This window comes from Macaca fascicularis, chromosome 5 (assembly GCF_037993035.2).
Source record: "Macaca fascicularis isolate 582-1 chromosome 5, T2T-MFA8v1.1".
NCBI classification, from domain to species: Eukaryota; Metazoa; Chordata; class Mammalia; order Primates; family Cercopithecidae; genus Macaca; species Macaca fascicularis.
Window position 1 is genome coordinate 193,847,019 of NC_088379.1, and position 18,000 is coordinate 193,865,018.

Below are 18,000 nucleotides of genomic sequence, written 5' to 3' on the forward strand. Positions count from 1 at the left end.
ACTTTGCCAGATTATCATGCCAAACTAGCCAATACTAATAGTGTTTAGATGTACAATTTGAATGAACTCCTGTTCTAAGTCAAATTACCTATGATAATCCCTTAGTTATCAGTGCTATGCACCTAAATTGGAGAAACAACTGGTATTCAAAAGGAGCTAAGTTCATTGTTAAGGATAGACTCATGGAGAACCAGGATGGCTGCCTTGTCCTTGCCAAGTCCTTAAAGCTTTTGTTACTAAAGGTTCTGCATCCCATGACTCACCATGGAAAAGGAAAAATTATCCAAATTAAGTATACTGATGTGGTGACTTTTCTATGGTTTAGAATAAAAGAGGCAATAATTAAAAATTAATATATCCCTTATAATAAATTCTATAGCAGATTCTACTTTAAAGACTATCATTACACAACAGGCTTTAAATTCTCTTGTAAAAGTTGTCCTAAATAATAGAATTAGCTAAACAGAAAAGTACCCGTGCAGCTGCCGGCACTTGTGGCCTATGAAGAAATACATCAAATGTAAATTATAAAAATTTAAGTGTAGGGGATTAATAAAAAACAACAACAACAAAAAACACTTGGCCAGGTGCAGTAGCTCATGCTTGTAATCCCAGTACTTTGGGAGGCCGACACAGGTGGATCACCTGAAGTCAGGAGTTCAAGATCAGCCTGACCAATATGGTGAAACCCTGCCTTTACTTTAAAAAAAAAAAAAATTAGCCAGGCATGGTGGCAGGTGCCTGTAGTCCCAGCTACTCGGGAGGCTGAGACAGGAGAATGGCTTGAACCTGGAAGACGGAGGTTGCTGTGAGCCGAGATCACACCACTGCACTCCAGCCTAGGCAACAGAGCAAGACTCGGTCTCAAAAAAAATAAAAATAAAAAAGACAAAAAACAAAAAAAACCCCACTTAGTCAAGCAAGTAGACTCTTCATCTAGCTCATTCTTTAATCTATTTAATTTTAGGTGGCTTGGTTTTGGGGGACCCTGGGTAAGGAGCATATTTCAAACTCTTGATATTATCCTCCCAGTAGTCATAATAATAGTCTCTCTGGTGCTCTGTATTCTCTCAAAAGTTTTCAATGTTTGCATGCAGCCATCTCTGGAACGCCAAGTGGTCTGTCTTCAACTGGAATGACAAGAGCTGAAAGAGATGTGAGACCATGAGGACACTGCAACCTGTGAATGACGTGCTGAGACCAGAAATCCAAAATGATGGTAGCTGAGAATGATGCTGAGGCCCTAAGTTTTGGTCTCACTCTCACCTACGTGAGAACCTGGCCAAAGAGGGGGAATTTTTTTAAACAAAATTATGGGAGGCCTTTATTTTGAACTGAGCTCATGCACTAGGCCTTTATTTTGAACTGAGCTCATTCACAAACCAAACCAAACTAAAATGGAGTCACTTGTGCTAAATGTGACGTAATCACACTAAGACTTTAAGGAAACACCTAGATCCTCGAACAGACTAGGTTTTGTTTTTCTCCTGTAAACAGAACATTCCAGTATAAATAGCTACTCTCCACTCAGTCCTTGTTCCCTCCTTGCAAAACCCACTGTTCCACTGTTTCCCAGTGGGTTTTAAGACCACATAAGTACATTTACAATGGTAATAGTGACATCAATGACTAAGGTTTTGGTCAGTCTCTCAAAATTGACAGAATGACCAAAAGGAGGGGAATTGATAAAGCAAACTAAATATGGCCTAAGAAAGACATCGTACTTCGATATTTGAGTCCTTGTGGATGAACTGTAACCTAGCTTAACAGTCAGACAAGATTGAAAATCTAACTTAGGAGTATGTGCCTGTAACATTAGCTGAGTCTTGGCCAATCACAGCTGCCATACTTCAACCACTCATAGACTGCTAAGTGTTCAAACTGTGTTCAAATAAGGCAGGTGCCTATGTGTAACCAATCCGGCTGTTTCTGTACCTCACTGCCGATTTCTATGCGTCATTTCCCTTTTGTTTGTCTATAAATCTTCTTCCACCATGTGGCTGTGCTGGAGTCTCCATGAATCACAGAGGCTGCCTGATTTGCAAATTCCTCATTGCTCAATTAAACTCCTTGACATTTAATTTGGCTGAAGTTTTTCTTTTATCAATGTGAATGAAATATATCAAAAGAAACAAAACTAGATTTATAACAAGTAACATTCTTAGGGTGAGAAAAAGTCTTGGTGCCTAGAAAACCTAATTATTATTATTACTAAACGTATTATATACATATATGTTTAATATATAATATACATTATACACATATATGTTTAATGGTATGTTTATATATGCTATACTTTATAAAATATATTATATATGTTAATATATGTTTAATATATGTATATATTTACATCAGCCTATATGTGTACATGTGTATATATGTATATAATCAGCATATATGTGTATATATGTATATACACCAGCCTATATGTGTATATATGTACATATGTATATACACCAGCCTATATGTGTATATATGTACATATGTATATACACCAGCCTATATGTGTGTATATATATGTGTATACACCAGCCTAAATGTGTATATATGTATATATGTATATACATCAGCCTATATGTATATATGCATATAGGCTGGTATAGTGATTTTTCCCAGGGTGCTTCTTAATAAACAACATGAAATCACATTCAACCTTTTTTTCCCAACCTTTTGCGTCATGACAAGTATTGATGTGGCTTCTGTTCCATTTGTTTCTCCTATTGATGGTAGGGGGGAAACACATTAGCTACAAATTGTGGTTAATAATAAACAGGACATTTTCAGAAAAACATCAGTACATTTCAGTTCTAATGAAAAATTATATTTATGTACAGTCAATAGTAAGGAAACATGATCTAATAAATCAAAACCAGGATCCAGGAAAAGAAAAGGGAGCTTCAGTAAGGATCCTTAAACTGTGAGTTATCCTTGCCAGAGTTAAGTAGGTCAGACCTTGTTCCATAATCCATCAGTACGTACATCGCAATTGTTTCTAAAACCCAAGGGGGAACCTTCAAAAATTGTATGGCCTTGGTGAAAAATCTCCACACGATGGCTCAGATGATCCACATATCTGGCTCTTCCCCAGGGGACAGCCTTCATTTTAGCATCTGTAATGGATTTTCAAGGACACATTTTATACATTGAAACTGAGTTTCTGAGAATCTGGGAATTCCTTTCAGTGATTAAAGGACATGTCACTTTACCAGATTGTAAAATATTTGCATTTGGATATCAATGGTAGAAGAAATGAACTGTGAGTTTTTTGGTTAAAAAAATGTATAGTAATATTTTTGGAAAAGTCCACTATCAGCCTCTTGGGAAAAACTGTTACAGTAATAAAACAAATGGGGGAGAAAAAGCTAAGTTGTGCAAAGCTCAAAGAAACTTCCAGATCCCAGGTATTTCTGAATCAGTTCCATTGCGCTTTGTATGATTCTGAATAGAATGACAACTACAGGAGGTCAATGTGAACTAAAGCCCTACAGGAAAGTTCGGACTGCCTTCAGCATTGCCTGTGTTCACAATTCCAGTGATGCATTGATAATAACAATGAGTGTGATGCAAAGTACATGATACCTGCTATCAGCTAATGACAGAAAAGAGATAGAAAGTGAGACATAATAAAAACAAGAGCTTACCTACTCAAATAAAATCCTAGGAGTTCCTCTGTTATAGACCATACACAAGGAAGCCCTGGTTTTGACATTTGGGAGAAAGACATGATAAAATATTCAAAACATTATTAATACTGTTGACAGAAGGATTTGGCTCATATTTACTTGAATCTTATTTACTTTCAAACTGGGTCTTAAGAGTGACTTTGTCTAAAGTGCTTTCTGTGCAAGGGTAATGCCATTTGCACCTCTTGCTCAGAGCACATTCCCCTAAGATAAACTTTTTAGGACAGTTGAAACTCTTGGAAAGAGTATCAAGTCTTCACAATCTTCCAGGAAAACTCAGTAATAAGAAAAGTTAATGTTTGGTATTGTAAAAGTGTTGATTATCAATATTATTATATGACACTGTCTTCTTAATCAGATCCACAGGTTCTCCAGATATACCCTGAAGCACAATGCAAAGTACTAAATAATGATGAGTTATAGAACTCTGACCCTTGGGCCATTAGAAAATTAATGTCCCCTTTTTTATCAGCAAAGGAAGGAACAGAAACCATCCATACATATCCTCCTCATTATTTAGTAAAAATGCAAATTCTTTTTCATATGTGGACATACATCTCTAGTAAGATAATGAAACCATTGCTAGAAGTGCAAACATGTCAACCTGTCAAGTTTGGTTCCAAATTTATTAGAGGAGGGATAAGATTGAGAAACCAGAACTGGATATCCATCCTGAAAACCACAGAAGCATTTATTGGAACAAAATGCAAACAGACATTTAAAGTCCCTACAGAGTAGCAGAAGCCAAATATTTTATCACAGTCTCTATCTGAGCCAGATATTTTACAAACCACCTAATGATCAACATACCACATCCATCCTAAGTGAGCAAGTCACAAGGCTGTGATGTAAATGTGTGCTCATAAGAGTTTCGCTCTTCCATCAGATCCCTGGATACAAGGAGAGGTTACTGAAGGCAGGATCCTGGTTAAACCCCACACTGTGTCATCTGTATGATGGACCAACAATTATGAGAACATGTAATGATGCCAATTTTCCTTTACAGACCCCAAGGTGGTTCTGCACTATTGAAACGTCACACCCTTTCATGATAAACTTGCTGTACATCTTTGATGAATAGAGTCAGGCTTTTTTAGGAGTAAATAAATCACATTTTCCTTATGTGCTATTTCAGTTACATTGCAAAATTTGTGTAATATTTTTAAAAAGATAGTTTTAGAAATAGCAATTAAGAAAGCTGTTTTCCTCTCACAAATATGAATATTGATCGAGCAACTATCACATTTAATTTTTATCAAGTGTTCCTATCTTTGTGGCCCTTTAAGAAAGATCCTGACTTATTGTTAATAGTTCACTTGTGTTTAATGGTTTCTAGACCTCATCAAATGTATACATTGCCTGGCAGAAGTTTTCCACTTATTCACTCGTGCAGTTTTTTTCTTTCAAATGATGCTCTGTGTTTAATATTTACTTTTGTATAGGTATGTGAAGTGTTTTCCGAGATTAAAACAGAATGAAAATGAACAAAGACTGCATTGGAACTATTTCATCCCGAAATTTATTTTTTAAATAATGGAATAAAATTTTCTCTTAGTATGAATTATGCATCTGTTTTTAATAAATGGCTTTTAATAAATGACATATAATTCATAGTAATAACATATTATTTGCTATTAATAAACTGTGAGCCATACCTGAGAATAATGGAGCCATGTAAGGGGCCACCTGCGTGAACCACAGGACTCCCTGTGCCAGGCCAAAGGCCCTGTTGCCAGCTCCCAGCTGCACCGATGCGCGTCATTCAGCTGACCTTCTCACACATGTGTACCCTTTCCCTCAATTTCAGCCAGTAGCTGTGACAGCATTGTTTATCGCACAGTAAGCATTTCTACAAAACTTGTTACCCCATAGTTCTTAGGCTGAATAAAAATCATTTTAAAACAAGGAAACCAGAATATCGCGTTACCCAAATTGTTTTTGAAAGATAAAAGAGAAAGGTGATACCCAAAAGTGAAAAACACCAATTATAGGCATCTTTTTCTAAAATTTAGGTGTAAGGTCATTTCCCAAAAAGAAAATTGTTGGGATTTAGATTATTCTAATCCAATGTACTTGGAAAGTATAAAATATGTAATTTCTATGCTTCTTTTTTCAAACCATATACCTGTGCAAAATCACATTTTTGTATTATATTGAAGTGAAAAACATTGTATAGCTACAAACTTGATTTTATTCTGCTTTTGAAGATCCAAAAAAGTGGCATGAATTTTGATATTCAACATATATATGCTATAAAGATCTCAAAACACAGTTTTAATTTCATCATGGTTTCTGTAAGTCCTATTTCATAAGAATAATATAACATGAAAGATGTTTCATTGTTCTCCTCATGCAAATTTTTAATGAACGTACAATGAAATCTATTTGTTCTTCTGGCATAGACTTAGAAAGGTAAATATGTTGGGAGATGACGGAATTAATTCTTCATCCACATTCCGCTGTGGATTCTGAACTGACTAAAAATAGATAGGAGAGTAGAACCGATTAAAACAGACACAACCTGTGCAGTCACACACGGAGTGTCTGCACAGGAGCCAGAGAGGATTAAAACACAGCATCCGTTTGAGTAATAAAAGTTCTGGATATGAGGACGACTCGGTCCTGAAGCAAAAATGGGCTGTCTTCATCTTCTGTTCTAACCTGCACCTTCTGACTGAACTTACTTCAGAGAACTTGAAGAAGAAAATGAACTGGGAAAGTGTGGAGAAAAGAAAGACTTTTTTTTTCTTTTTTCTTTTTCTTTTTCTTTTTTTTTTTTTGAGATAAAGTCTGGCTCTGTTGCCCAGGCTGGAGTGCAGTGGCATAATCTTGGCTCACTGCAACCTCTACCTCCCAGGTTCAAGTGATTCTCCTGCCTCAGCCTCCATAGTGGCTGGGATTACAGGCACGTGCCACCGCGCCTGGCTAATTTTTTGTATTTTTAGTAGAGATGGGGTTTCACCATGTTGGCCAGGCTGGTCTTGAACTCCTGACCTCCGGTAATCTCCCACTTTGGCCTCCCAAACTGCTAGGATTACAGGCGTGAGCCACTGCGCTAGGCCAGACTTTATTTTCTTAGCCTCTTTTATGGAGGCAGATGTACCTAGTGTAGTCTGAGGTAGGAACTCAGGAAAGGGAGGAATGGAATTTTGAAAATTTCTGGTAGTAACTTTATTACAAATGACATAATAAAAACTGTTATAGCTCTTTTTGTAATCAGTTCATCAGAGGAACGGTAGAGTATAAAGATACCACATTCTAGATGCAGACTGAACCTACATCCTGGTCCTGCTACTTATTGTGACAAAACTTCCTCATCCATAAAACAGGGATAATGATACTGTTGCTGTCACATCTAGAAAGTTCTCAATTGTAAGACACAGTTTTAAATACCACTGAAAAGGAAAACCACAGACAATCACAATATGACACACAAAGCTCTCTTGAGAGTATGAATTTCTATTCTGTGTGCCTATTGAAAAAATTAATTATACATAGATCTTTTTAATCATATACCACTCCCACGTGAATATAAAAAAATTAAGCAAGATGAATTGGTTTAGATATTTCTAAGACTTCTTTATATGCAGATTTCAACTCTTCTAAATCAGATCTTGATTCAGGTTTGGCAGTGTCTAGCCTCTTCCTTACAGAATTACCCATCGTGCTATGAACAGTGTTGGGAGAACAGCATTTCTTAGTAGAAACGCACGAACCCACTGAAAGGCACTGGTGCTGGGCTGCCACGCTGGCTGCATAGACCCAGCCCACATTTGACACTGTGCTAGGGATGCTGCTGAGCAGGCCTGCCTCTCCACTGCTCCTGCTACCAACAGCTCTGCCACTCCTAAGGGTGAAAACTAACTTCAAGAGTGTCCCTGGGATGTCCTTCCTAGTTCACCACATCTGTTCTGCCCATTTGAAGGCTGACGATTTTTATATCTTCACATGTGCAGGTGATAAATACGTCTCAAGGCCAAGCACCGTGGCTCATGCCTATAATCCCAACACTTTGGGAGTCTGAGGCCGGAGGGTTGCTTGAGGTCAGGAGTTCAAAGCAAGAATGGGCAACATAGTAAGATTCTGAGTCTATAAAGACAGACTTAGCTAGGCAAGGTGATACGCACTTACAGTTCCAGCTATTCGAGAGGCTGGAGTGAGAGGGTTGCTTGAGCTCGGGAATTCAACACTGCGGTGAGCTATGATGGCATCACTGCACTCCGGCCTGGATGACACAGCAAGACCCTGTCTCTAAACAAAACTATAAATGAAAACAAGTACTATCTCAGCTTGAGGAAAATGGTGGGTAGGAGGCAGGGTTAACTTGCAGCTCCCGCTTGGATGGACAGAGCAGCGTGTGGAGACTCACATCGAAAACGTTTGCTCCAAGAACTACCACACAAACATGTCAGGAAAGCCGAGAGAATCTGCAGAGCCTCTGAAGGAAGCAGCTTGCCTTCGCGGGCTCTGTGAGGCCACCACAAAACTGTGAGCGCCCCAAGTGTGAGCGGGGAACGTCCACCCTGAACACACATCCTCACTGAGGAACCTGAAGGTCCAGATCATGAAAAAAAGGATCAGACCTTACCTGGAGCTGAGATGAATTTAGAGACCCAAGCAAAATATAGGGGTAGAGGAAGCAGCGGGCAGAGCCCGTGGACACTCTCGGTCCCCAGGGAAGCCATTCTGACTTTGTCTCACAGGGATCTTTGGGGAGGGCTGCTAGTGGAGTTGGGGAAAGAGCACAGGGAGAAGGAAGCTCCCAGCTAAACTCTGTGACAATTTTGAGCAACTTGAAGTTTCCTGGACAGAATCTGGGGATGAGGGAGCCAGGAGTGCAGATCCCAGCACAGAAGCTGTGGCAGGCGGGGAGGCTGGAAACACGGAAGCCCTGCTTGCTTTCTCAGGGAAGGGATGGCAGCCTGGGACAAGCTCTTAGTCCTGCTCACCAGCTGCCTGGAAACAAACTCAGTGCTGTTGGCGGGGCATGGTGGGAATGAGACTGGCCTCGCAGGCTTCATGGAAGCTAGGTGAGGTTTGTCACTGGCAGCTTTCCCCCACTTCCCTGGTGACCTGTACAAAGCAGCAGAGGCAACCATGATCCCCCTAGGAACATAACTCCACTGGCCTGAGAACCATACCCCCAACTCCCACAGCAGGCACAACAAGCACTGCCAAGGGAGAGTCTGACTCAGACATGTCTACCCGTACCCCCCAGCTGATGGTCTTTCTCTTCCCACCCTGGTAGCTGGAGACAAGAGAAACAACATAATCTCTTGGGAGCTGTATGGCCCTGCCCACCACCTGAAAAACCTGAATACGTATCCAGACAAGCTTAGGGCAAGCTGGTATCCTCCCCCTACTACTGCGGCTGATGCTCTCTTGAAAGTGCGTGCTCCTAGTCAGAGGCCAGCCAACGAAAAACCAGCACACTAGATAAAACTACAACCAACGGCCCTCACAGAGTCCGCTTAGCTTCCTTGCTACCTCTACTGGAGCAGGTGCTGGTATCCACGGCTGAGAGACCTGAAGACAGTTCACATCACAGAAGTCTTTGCAGACAACCTCCAGAACCAGCCTGGAGCCTGGCAGCTCTGTTGGGTAGTTAAACCCGGAAGAGAAACAATCACTGCAGTTGGGCTCTCAGGAAGCCCCATCCCTAGGGCTCCGTATCAAGAGCACACCCTGGGGGACAAAAGAATCTGATCAGCTGCCCTTGAGCCCCAGATATTCCCTCTGACACAGTCTACCCAAATAAGACAAAACCAGAAAAACAATTCTGGTAACATGACAAAACAAGATTCTTGAACTCCTCCATTAGATCACACCAGCAATGGATCCAAACTAAGATAAAATCTCTGAATTGCAAGAAAAAGAATTCAGAAGGTCGATTATTAAACTAATCAAGGAGGCACCAGAGAAAGGTAAAGTCCAGCTTCAAGAAATGAAAAAAAATGAGACAAGATATGAATGGAAATATCTCCAGTGAAATATATAGCATAAATAAAAAAAAATCACAACTTCTATAAATGAAGAACACACTTAGAGAAATGCAAAATGCATTGTAAATTCTTGAACAAGTAGAAGAAAGAACTTCAGAGCTTGAAGACAAGGTTTTCAAGTTAACCCAATCTGAAAAAGATAAATAAAAAAAAATGAACAAAAAATATTTTTAAAAATAAATAAATAAAAATCCAAGAAGTTTGGGATTATGTTAAACAACTAAACTTAAAAATAATTGGTGTTCCCAAGGAAGAAGAGAAATCTACAGGTTTGGAAAACACATTTGAGGGAATAATTGAGGAAAACCTCTCAGCCTTGCTAGAGATGTAGACATCCAAATCCAAGAAACTCAAAGAACACCTAGGAAATTCATCACAAAAAGATCATCATCTAGGTACATCGTCATCAGGTTATCTGAAGTCAAGATGAAGGAAAGAATCTTAAGAGCTGTGAGGCAAAAGCATCAGGTATCTTATAAAGGAAAACCTATCAGATTAACAGCAGATTTCTCAGGAGAAACCCTACAAGCTAGTAGGATTTGGGGCCTATCTTCAGCCTCCTTAAACAAAACAATTACCAGCCAAGAGTTTTGTATCTAGTGAAACTAAACTTTGTGAATAAAAAAAAGATACAGTCTTTTTCAGACAAACAAATGCTGAGAGAATTTGCCACTAATAAGCCAGCACTACAAGAACTGCTAAAAGGAGCTCTAAATCTTGAAACAAATTCTCAGAATACATCAAAATAGAACCTCCCTAAAGCATAAATCTAAAAGGACCTATAAAACAGCAATACAATGAAAAATAAGCATGATATTGAGACAACAACTAGCACAATTAATAGAACAGTATGTCACATCTCAATACTAATGTTTAAAGTAAATGGCCTAAATGCTCCACTTAAAAATGCTCCACTTAAAAAAAAAAAAAAAAAAAGAATTGCAGAATGGATAAGAATTCACCAACCAAATATCTGCTGTATTCAAGAGAGTCAACTAACACATAAGGACTCACATAAACTTAAGGTATATGGGTAGAAAAAGATATTCCATGTAAACAGACACCAAAAGCAAGCAGGAATAGCTATTCTTTTATCAGACAAAACACACTTTAAAGCAACAGCACTTCAAAAGACAAAAAGGGACATTATATAATGATAAAAAGCCTTGTCCAACAGGAAAATATCACAATCCTAAATATATACGCACCTTACACTGGAGTTTCCAAATTTATAAAACAATTACCACTACACCTAAGAAATGGGACAAACAGCAACACAGTAATAGTTGGGGACTTCAGTACTCCACTGACAGCACTAGACAGGTCATCAAGACAGAAAGTCAACAAAGAAACAATGGACTTAAACTATACTCTAGAACAAATGGACTTAACAGATGTTTAGAGAACATTCTACTCAACAACTGCAGAATATACACTGTACTCATCCATTTTCCAAGACAAACCACATAATAGGCCACAAAACAAGTCTCAGTAAATTTAAGAAAATCAAAATTACTCTCTCAGACCACAGTGGAATAAAATTGGAAATCAACTCCAAAAGGAACCATCAAAACCATGTAAATACATAGAAATTAAGTAATCTGCTCCCAAAAGGTCATTGAGTCAACAATGAAATCAAGATGAAAATTAAACATTTCTTTCGACTGAATGATAATAATGATAACAACCTATCAAAACCTCTGGGATACAGAAAAAGGAGTGCTAAGAGGAAAGTTCATAACATTAAAAGCCTTCATCAAAGAGCCCAAAAGAGCACAAATAGACAATCATAGGTCACACCTCAAGAAACTAGAGAAATAAGAATGAACCAAATCAGAACCCAGCAGAAGAAAAAAATAACAAAGATCAGAGCAGAACTAAAGAAAATTAAAACAAACAAACAAAAAATACAAAAGATAAATGAAATGAAAGGCTGATTCTTTGAAAAGATGAACAAAATTGATAGACCATTGGTGAGATTAACCAAGAAAAAAAGAAAGAAGATCCACATAAGCTCAATTAGAAAGAAAATGGGAGATATTACAAACAATGCTGCAGAAATCATTTAAGGCTGTATGATAATTTAAGTCTACTATGAACACTTTTATGCATACAAATGAGAAAACCTAGAGAAGAAGGAAAAATTCCTGGAAATATACAACTCTCCTAGATTAATCAGCAAGGAATAGAAACTCTGAACAGACCAATAACAAGCAGTGAGATTAAAATGGTAATAAAAAAAATTACGAAGGAAAAGAAAGTCCAGGACCAGATGGATTTATAGTTGAAGTCTCTCAGGCATTCATAGAAGAGTTTGTACCAATCCTATTGACACTATTCCAAAAGATTGAAAAGGAGGGAATCCTCCCTAAATCGTTCTATGAAACCAGTATCACCCTAATACCAAAACCATGAAGGACATAACAAAAAAGAGAACTAGAGACAAATATCCCTAATGAACAGAGATGCAAAAACCCTCAACCAAATGCTAGCTAAGTGAATCCAACAGCATATCAAAAAGATTATCCACCATGATCAAGTGGGTTTCATATGAGGGATTCTGGGATGGTTTAATATACAAAAGTCAATAAATGTGATACATCATATAAACAGAATTAAAAATAAAAATAAAATTATCATCTCAATGGATAAAAAAAAGCATTTGACAAAATCCAGCATCCTTTATGATTAAAACCCTCAGCAAAATTGGCGTAGAAAGGACATACCTTAAGAAAATAAAATCCATCTATGACAAACACACAGGCAATATTATACTGAATGGTGAAAAGTTGAATGCATTCCCCTGAGAACTGGAACAAGACAAGGATGCCCACTTTCACAACTTTTATTCAACACAGTACTGAAAGTCCTAGCCAGAGCAATCAGACAAGAGAAGGAAATAAAGGGCATCCAAATTAGTAAAGACAAAGTCAAACTGTTGCTGGGTTGCTGTTCACTGATAAAATGATTGTATATCTAGAAAACCCCAAACATTCCTCTTAAAAGCTCCTAGAACTGACAAATGAATTCAGAAAAGTTTTGAGATATAAAATTAAGGTACACAAATCAGAAGCACTGTTATATACCAACAGTAATCAAGCTGAAAATCAAATCAAGAACACAACTCCTTTTACAATAGCTGCAAAAAATAAAAATAAAAATGGAGAAATATACTTAACCAAGAAGGTGATAGACCTCTACAAGAAAAACTACAAAACACTAGTGAAAGAAATCACAGATGACACAAACAAATGGAAACACATCCCACGCTCATGGATGGGTAGAATCAATGTTGTGAAAATGACCATACTGCCAAAAGCAATCTACAAATTCAATGCAATTTCCATCAAAATACAACCATCATTCTTCACAGAACTAGAAAAACAATCCTAAAATTTATGTGGAAGGAAGAAAGAGCCTGCATAGTGAAAGCAAGACTAAGCAAAAAGAGCAAATCTGGAGGCATCACACTACCTGACTTCAAACAGTACTATAAAGCCATAATCAGCAAAAAGCATGGTACTGGTATAAAAGTAGACACATAGACCAATGTAACAGAACAGAAAACCCCGAAATAAAGCCAAATACAACAACTGATCTTTGACAAAGCAAACAAAAACATAGAGTAGGAAAAGGACATGTTTGTCAACAAATGGTACTGGGAAAATTGGCAGCCACATGTAGAATGAAACTGGATCCTCATCTCTCACCTTATACAAATATCAACTCAACATGGATTAAAGACCTAAATCTAAGATGTGAAACCATAAAAATGTGAGAAGCTAACATTGGAAAACCTGTCTAAACATTGGCATGGGCAAAGACTTCATGACCAAAACCCCAAAAGCAAATGCAACAAAAACAAGGAAGAATAAATGGCACTTAAACTAAAAAGCTTCTGCACAGCAAAATAAATAATCAACAGAGTAAACAACCCACAAAGTGGGAGAAAATATTTGCCAACTGTACTTCTGATAAAGGACTAATATCCCATCAAAAAGTGGGCTAAGGACATGAACAGGCAATTCTCAAAAGAGGCTGTACAATTGGCTAGCAAACATATACAAAATGCTCAACATCTCGGCCAGGCACAGTGGCTCATACCTGTAATCCTAGCACTTTGGGAGGCCGAGGCGGGCGGATCACGAGGTCAGGAGATCAAAACCAGCCTGGCCAATACGGTGAAATCCCATCTCTAATAAAAATACAAAAAATTAGCCGGGCATGGTCGTGGGCACCTGTAGTCCCAGCTACTCAGGAGGCTGAGGCAGGAGAACGGCATGAACCTGGGAGATAGAGCTTGCAGTGAGCTGAGATGGCACCACTGCCCTCCAGGCTGGGCGACAGAGCAAGACCCCATCAAAACAAAAACAAAAACAAACAAACAAAAAAGCTCAACATCTCTAATTATCAGGGAAATACAAATCAAAACCACAATGAGATACCACCTGTCTTCTGCAAGAATGGCCTTAATCAAAAAATAAAAAAGTAATAAATGTTGGTGTGGACGCGGTGAAAGGGGAACACTTCTACACTGCTGCTGGGACTGTAAACTAGTACAACCACTATGGAAAACAGTATGGAGATTCCTTCAAGAACTAATTGTAGATCTGCCATTTGTTCCAGCAATCCCACTATTGGGTATGTACCCAGAGGAAATAAGTCATTATACAAAGAAGGTACTTGTACACACAAGTGTATAGCAGCAGAATTCACAATTGCAAAAATACAGAACCAGTCCAAATGCCCTTCAGTCAACAACTGGATAAAGAAAATGTGATATATATATATATATAAAATGGAATACTACTCAGCCATAAAAAGAAACAAAATAATGGCATTTGCAGCAACCTTAATGGAACTGGAGACCATTATTCTGAGTGAAGTAACTCAGGAATGGGAATCGAAACATCAAATGTTCTCACTCATAAGTGGGAGCTAAGCTATGAGGACACAAAGGCATAATAATAATACAATGGACTTTGAGGACTTGAGGGAAATGGTCAGGGGTGGTGAGGGATAAAGAACTACACACTGGGTGCAGTGTACACTGCTCGGGTGATGGATGCACCAAAATCTCAGAAATCATCACTAAAGAACTTATCCATGTAACCAAACAGCACCTGTTCCCCCAATACCTATTGAAATAACATAATAATAATAATAATAATAATAAACAAAAGCAAACAAACAAATACTATCTCAGTTTCTGCCTTATGGATAGGGATTGTCAGAAGTCATCTCTTTTAGAACATATTCTAATTTTAGAACTGTGAAAATATGAAAAACTAAGCATCATAGAACTGAAAGAAAATGGTAGGGTTGCTATATAGATTTACGTGAGTTAAACCATCCAAATACCTCAGCACAGTGGCTGGCCCAGTGTCATCACACACCAACTGTGATCAGTTACTCTTACTTACAGCTAGTCTAGCACAGGCTCATGAGCTCCAGTTGGTTATTTAATTTACAGAAATTCTACTCCACAACCCTTTTGTATTTTTGACTCCTTAACATGAAGTTAAATGCCTTTAAAAAAAAAAAAGTTAAATGCTTAATAAATCTCTCCAGTGATTTCTATTTTGTTGATTAAACCAGCAGTTCTTTGAAAAATAAGTCTAGGGAGCATCAGCATCAGTGTTCTAACAAGCCCCACTGAAGGTGCCCATAGAATTATTATGGTACTCACAAGAGTGTGGATTTTATAAAGACAGACTTACCCAGTCTTGCCCTAATGCAATCTACAGACAAACCTGTGGAAAAATGAAACAGATTTACTCTACAGTAATGCTTAGCCATTCATAATTTTCTGGAACTGAGGTCTGAGAACCTGTTTCTCAGTAGTTCAGTCACTTCGTTTTTCTTTTTTATTTTATTTTATTTTATTATTTTTTTAAGACAGAATCTTGCTCTGTCACCCAGGCTGGAGTGCAGTGGTGTGGTCTCCACTCACTGCAACCTCCACCTCCCAGGTCCAAGTGATTCTCCTGCCTCAGCGTCCTGAATAGCTGGGACTACAAGTGCCCACCACCACGCCTGGCTAATTTTTCTTTTTTTAGTAGAAACGGGGTTTCACCATGTTGGCCAGGCTGGTCTCAAACTCCTGACCTCATGATCCATCCGCCTCGGCCTCCCTAAGTGCTGGGATTACAAGTGTGAGCCACCGCGCCTAGCCACTTTGTTTTCCACATACTGAGAAGAGACGATGCATTCCCATCAGACATCGTACACACCCAACAGCAGAAAGGACAGCCTTCAGGCTGGTGGCTGAAGTTCACTTCTATTTATAACAGCATTTTAAACAACATAAGCTTATGCTTTCATAAAACTAGAAGAATATACCTGAAGATAGATTTCTGAAGTTTGATTTCACTTCCTAAATTCACCTTCCATTGACAATCCAATGCATTGAAATCCACATCGCTGCAACCATGAAGGAGCACTGCCACCTGTAGGCACAGACTGGACTACAGCAACAGCTCCAAGCCTAAAGCAGACGAGTGTCCAGAATTTAAATTAGAAATATTTTGTTAAAACAGTGTCTTAGCAAAGGGAAATAGCTTATAACGGAACAATCTTTTAGAGGCAAACCTTTTATCTGTTGCTTTACTCTCTTATTAAATCATTTATTCAAAAGATGCGAGATGAATGAGGTATGTTTATTTATATGTAATATGCTGAAGTTTCGAAACACTGATTTCCCACAGGGGTGGAAACATTTAGAAATAATCCGTGTGGCTTCCTGGTTTGTTTTCTAAGAGCAGTGCATTAAAATGTAAAAGTAACTGTGTTCGTACAATAAACATGAGTCTTCTTTCTCTCTTAACATAGCAAAGAAAGGAAAAAGGTGTTGTTGCTAAAAGAAAATACACAAAGTAAGAATTCAATACTAACCCTCTACTAAAGTATTTCCTTATTTATCAAAAAGAAATTGTTCCCATGTATTTCTCACAGATGCATGTTTTCAGCAGATCAGCCAGATGTCCAAACAAGAGATACCATCCTGTGAAAAAGCCTGTGCCTGTGGTATTTCTGATGCCCCAATATCAAAAAGTGGCTTTGGCCTGATTCCTCTTTCCTATGAACTCAAGTCATATTTCCAGATAAAAGAGATTCAGTTACGTTTGGAAGCAAGAAGAAATGCCTGGAATTTATCCCCCCAGTCCACACTGCAGCATTCTTTGGTCTTACTCCAGGTATTCAGTTCCACTTTCCTGCTCTTGGACCCTGTTGATCCGGGAAGAGGGTGGGCCTAGAACGAAAAAAAAAAAAAGGTTTGGTAAAAAATGAGTGGCTGGAAGAGCCGAGGCATACGGGACCTCTTAGAACAATAGAAATGATTTCTTCAATAATTGTTTTGATAACAGGGTGGCATGTCCATGCATTCAGCTCAGTGAAGTTTTCCCTGATAGCCTGTTTTCAATTGATTAGAATTTTTCTTCATGATACACATTCTGCCCTTTCCTTTCTCAGTATCACTCACGGAGCTAAAGGATATCCATGTCTCGAATTTTAAAAGCATGAACCAAGAGTTCTAAAATGATAAACTATGTGTTGGTGCAGCAAATGTATGGCTAGGCTCAAAAAACCCTATGAATGAATTAAATTTCTAACAATGCCTGCTGTTTATTAGAAGCTTTACACCAAGGATAATCAGTGTTTCTGTAAATAAATGATAGAAAGGAGGGTTACTAATTATATTTTTCAGAAAGAGAATCAAGGTTGCACGATCAAGGCTATTTGTGGCATTTGACTCCACGTCGGCTTTGAGGGCAGATACGAGGTAAATCTAGGCATGATCGCTGTTCATGATCAGTGAGTCCCTGGGAGAAAAGACGATCTGGGAGGGAAAGCAACCAAGAGATGGTTCAGATAGCATGAGCTTCCTTTTTTTTTTTTTTTTTTTTTTTTTTTTTACTTTTTTTGAGACGGAGTCTCGCTCTGTGGCCCAGGCTGGAGTGAGCGGCGCCATCTTGGCTCCCTGCAAGCTCCGCCCCCCGGGTTCCCGCCATTCTCCCGCCTCAGCCTCCCGAGGAGCTGGGACCACAGGCGCCGCCACCGCACCCGGGTAATTTTTTGTATTTTTAGTAGAGACGGGGTTTCACCGTGTTAGCCAGGATGGTCTGATCTCCTGACCTCGTGATCCGCCCGCCTCGGCCTCCCGAAGTGCTGGGATTACAGGCGTGAGCCACCGCGCCCTGCCAATAGCGTGAGTTTCTTAACTACATTTAGACACTGATGTTTCCAATTCATATTTCTTCTGGAAATCCTATGGTTGTGAACCCATGGATCATATTATGTTTTCTTTCCAATTT

General features: G+C 38.7%; 1 long non-coding RNA gene across 2 annotated transcripts in view; it reads right to left on the reverse strand.

The window, feature by feature from the left end:
* Nucleotides 1–2,578: 2,578 nt before the first annotated feature.
* Nucleotides 2,579–18,000, reverse strand: part of LOC123573677 (uncharacterized) — a 57,898-nt gene continuing 42,476 nt past the window's right edge. The window contains exons 2-7 of one of the 2 annotated variants that reach the window (XR_010586690.2): nucleotides 16,580–16,937; nucleotides 16,028–16,172; nucleotides 15,406–15,438; nucleotides 4,494–4,632; nucleotides 3,642–3,696; nucleotides 2,579–3,110 (exon numbers count right to left, since the gene is read on the reverse strand). This is a non-coding gene — a long non-coding RNA (uncharacterized lncRNA). The remainder of the gene's footprint in view (nucleotides 3,111–3,641; nucleotides 3,697–4,493; nucleotides 4,633–15,405; nucleotides 15,439–16,027; nucleotides 16,173–16,579; nucleotides 16,938–18,000) is intronic. The other variant, XR_006698415.3, reaches the window with a different exon arrangement.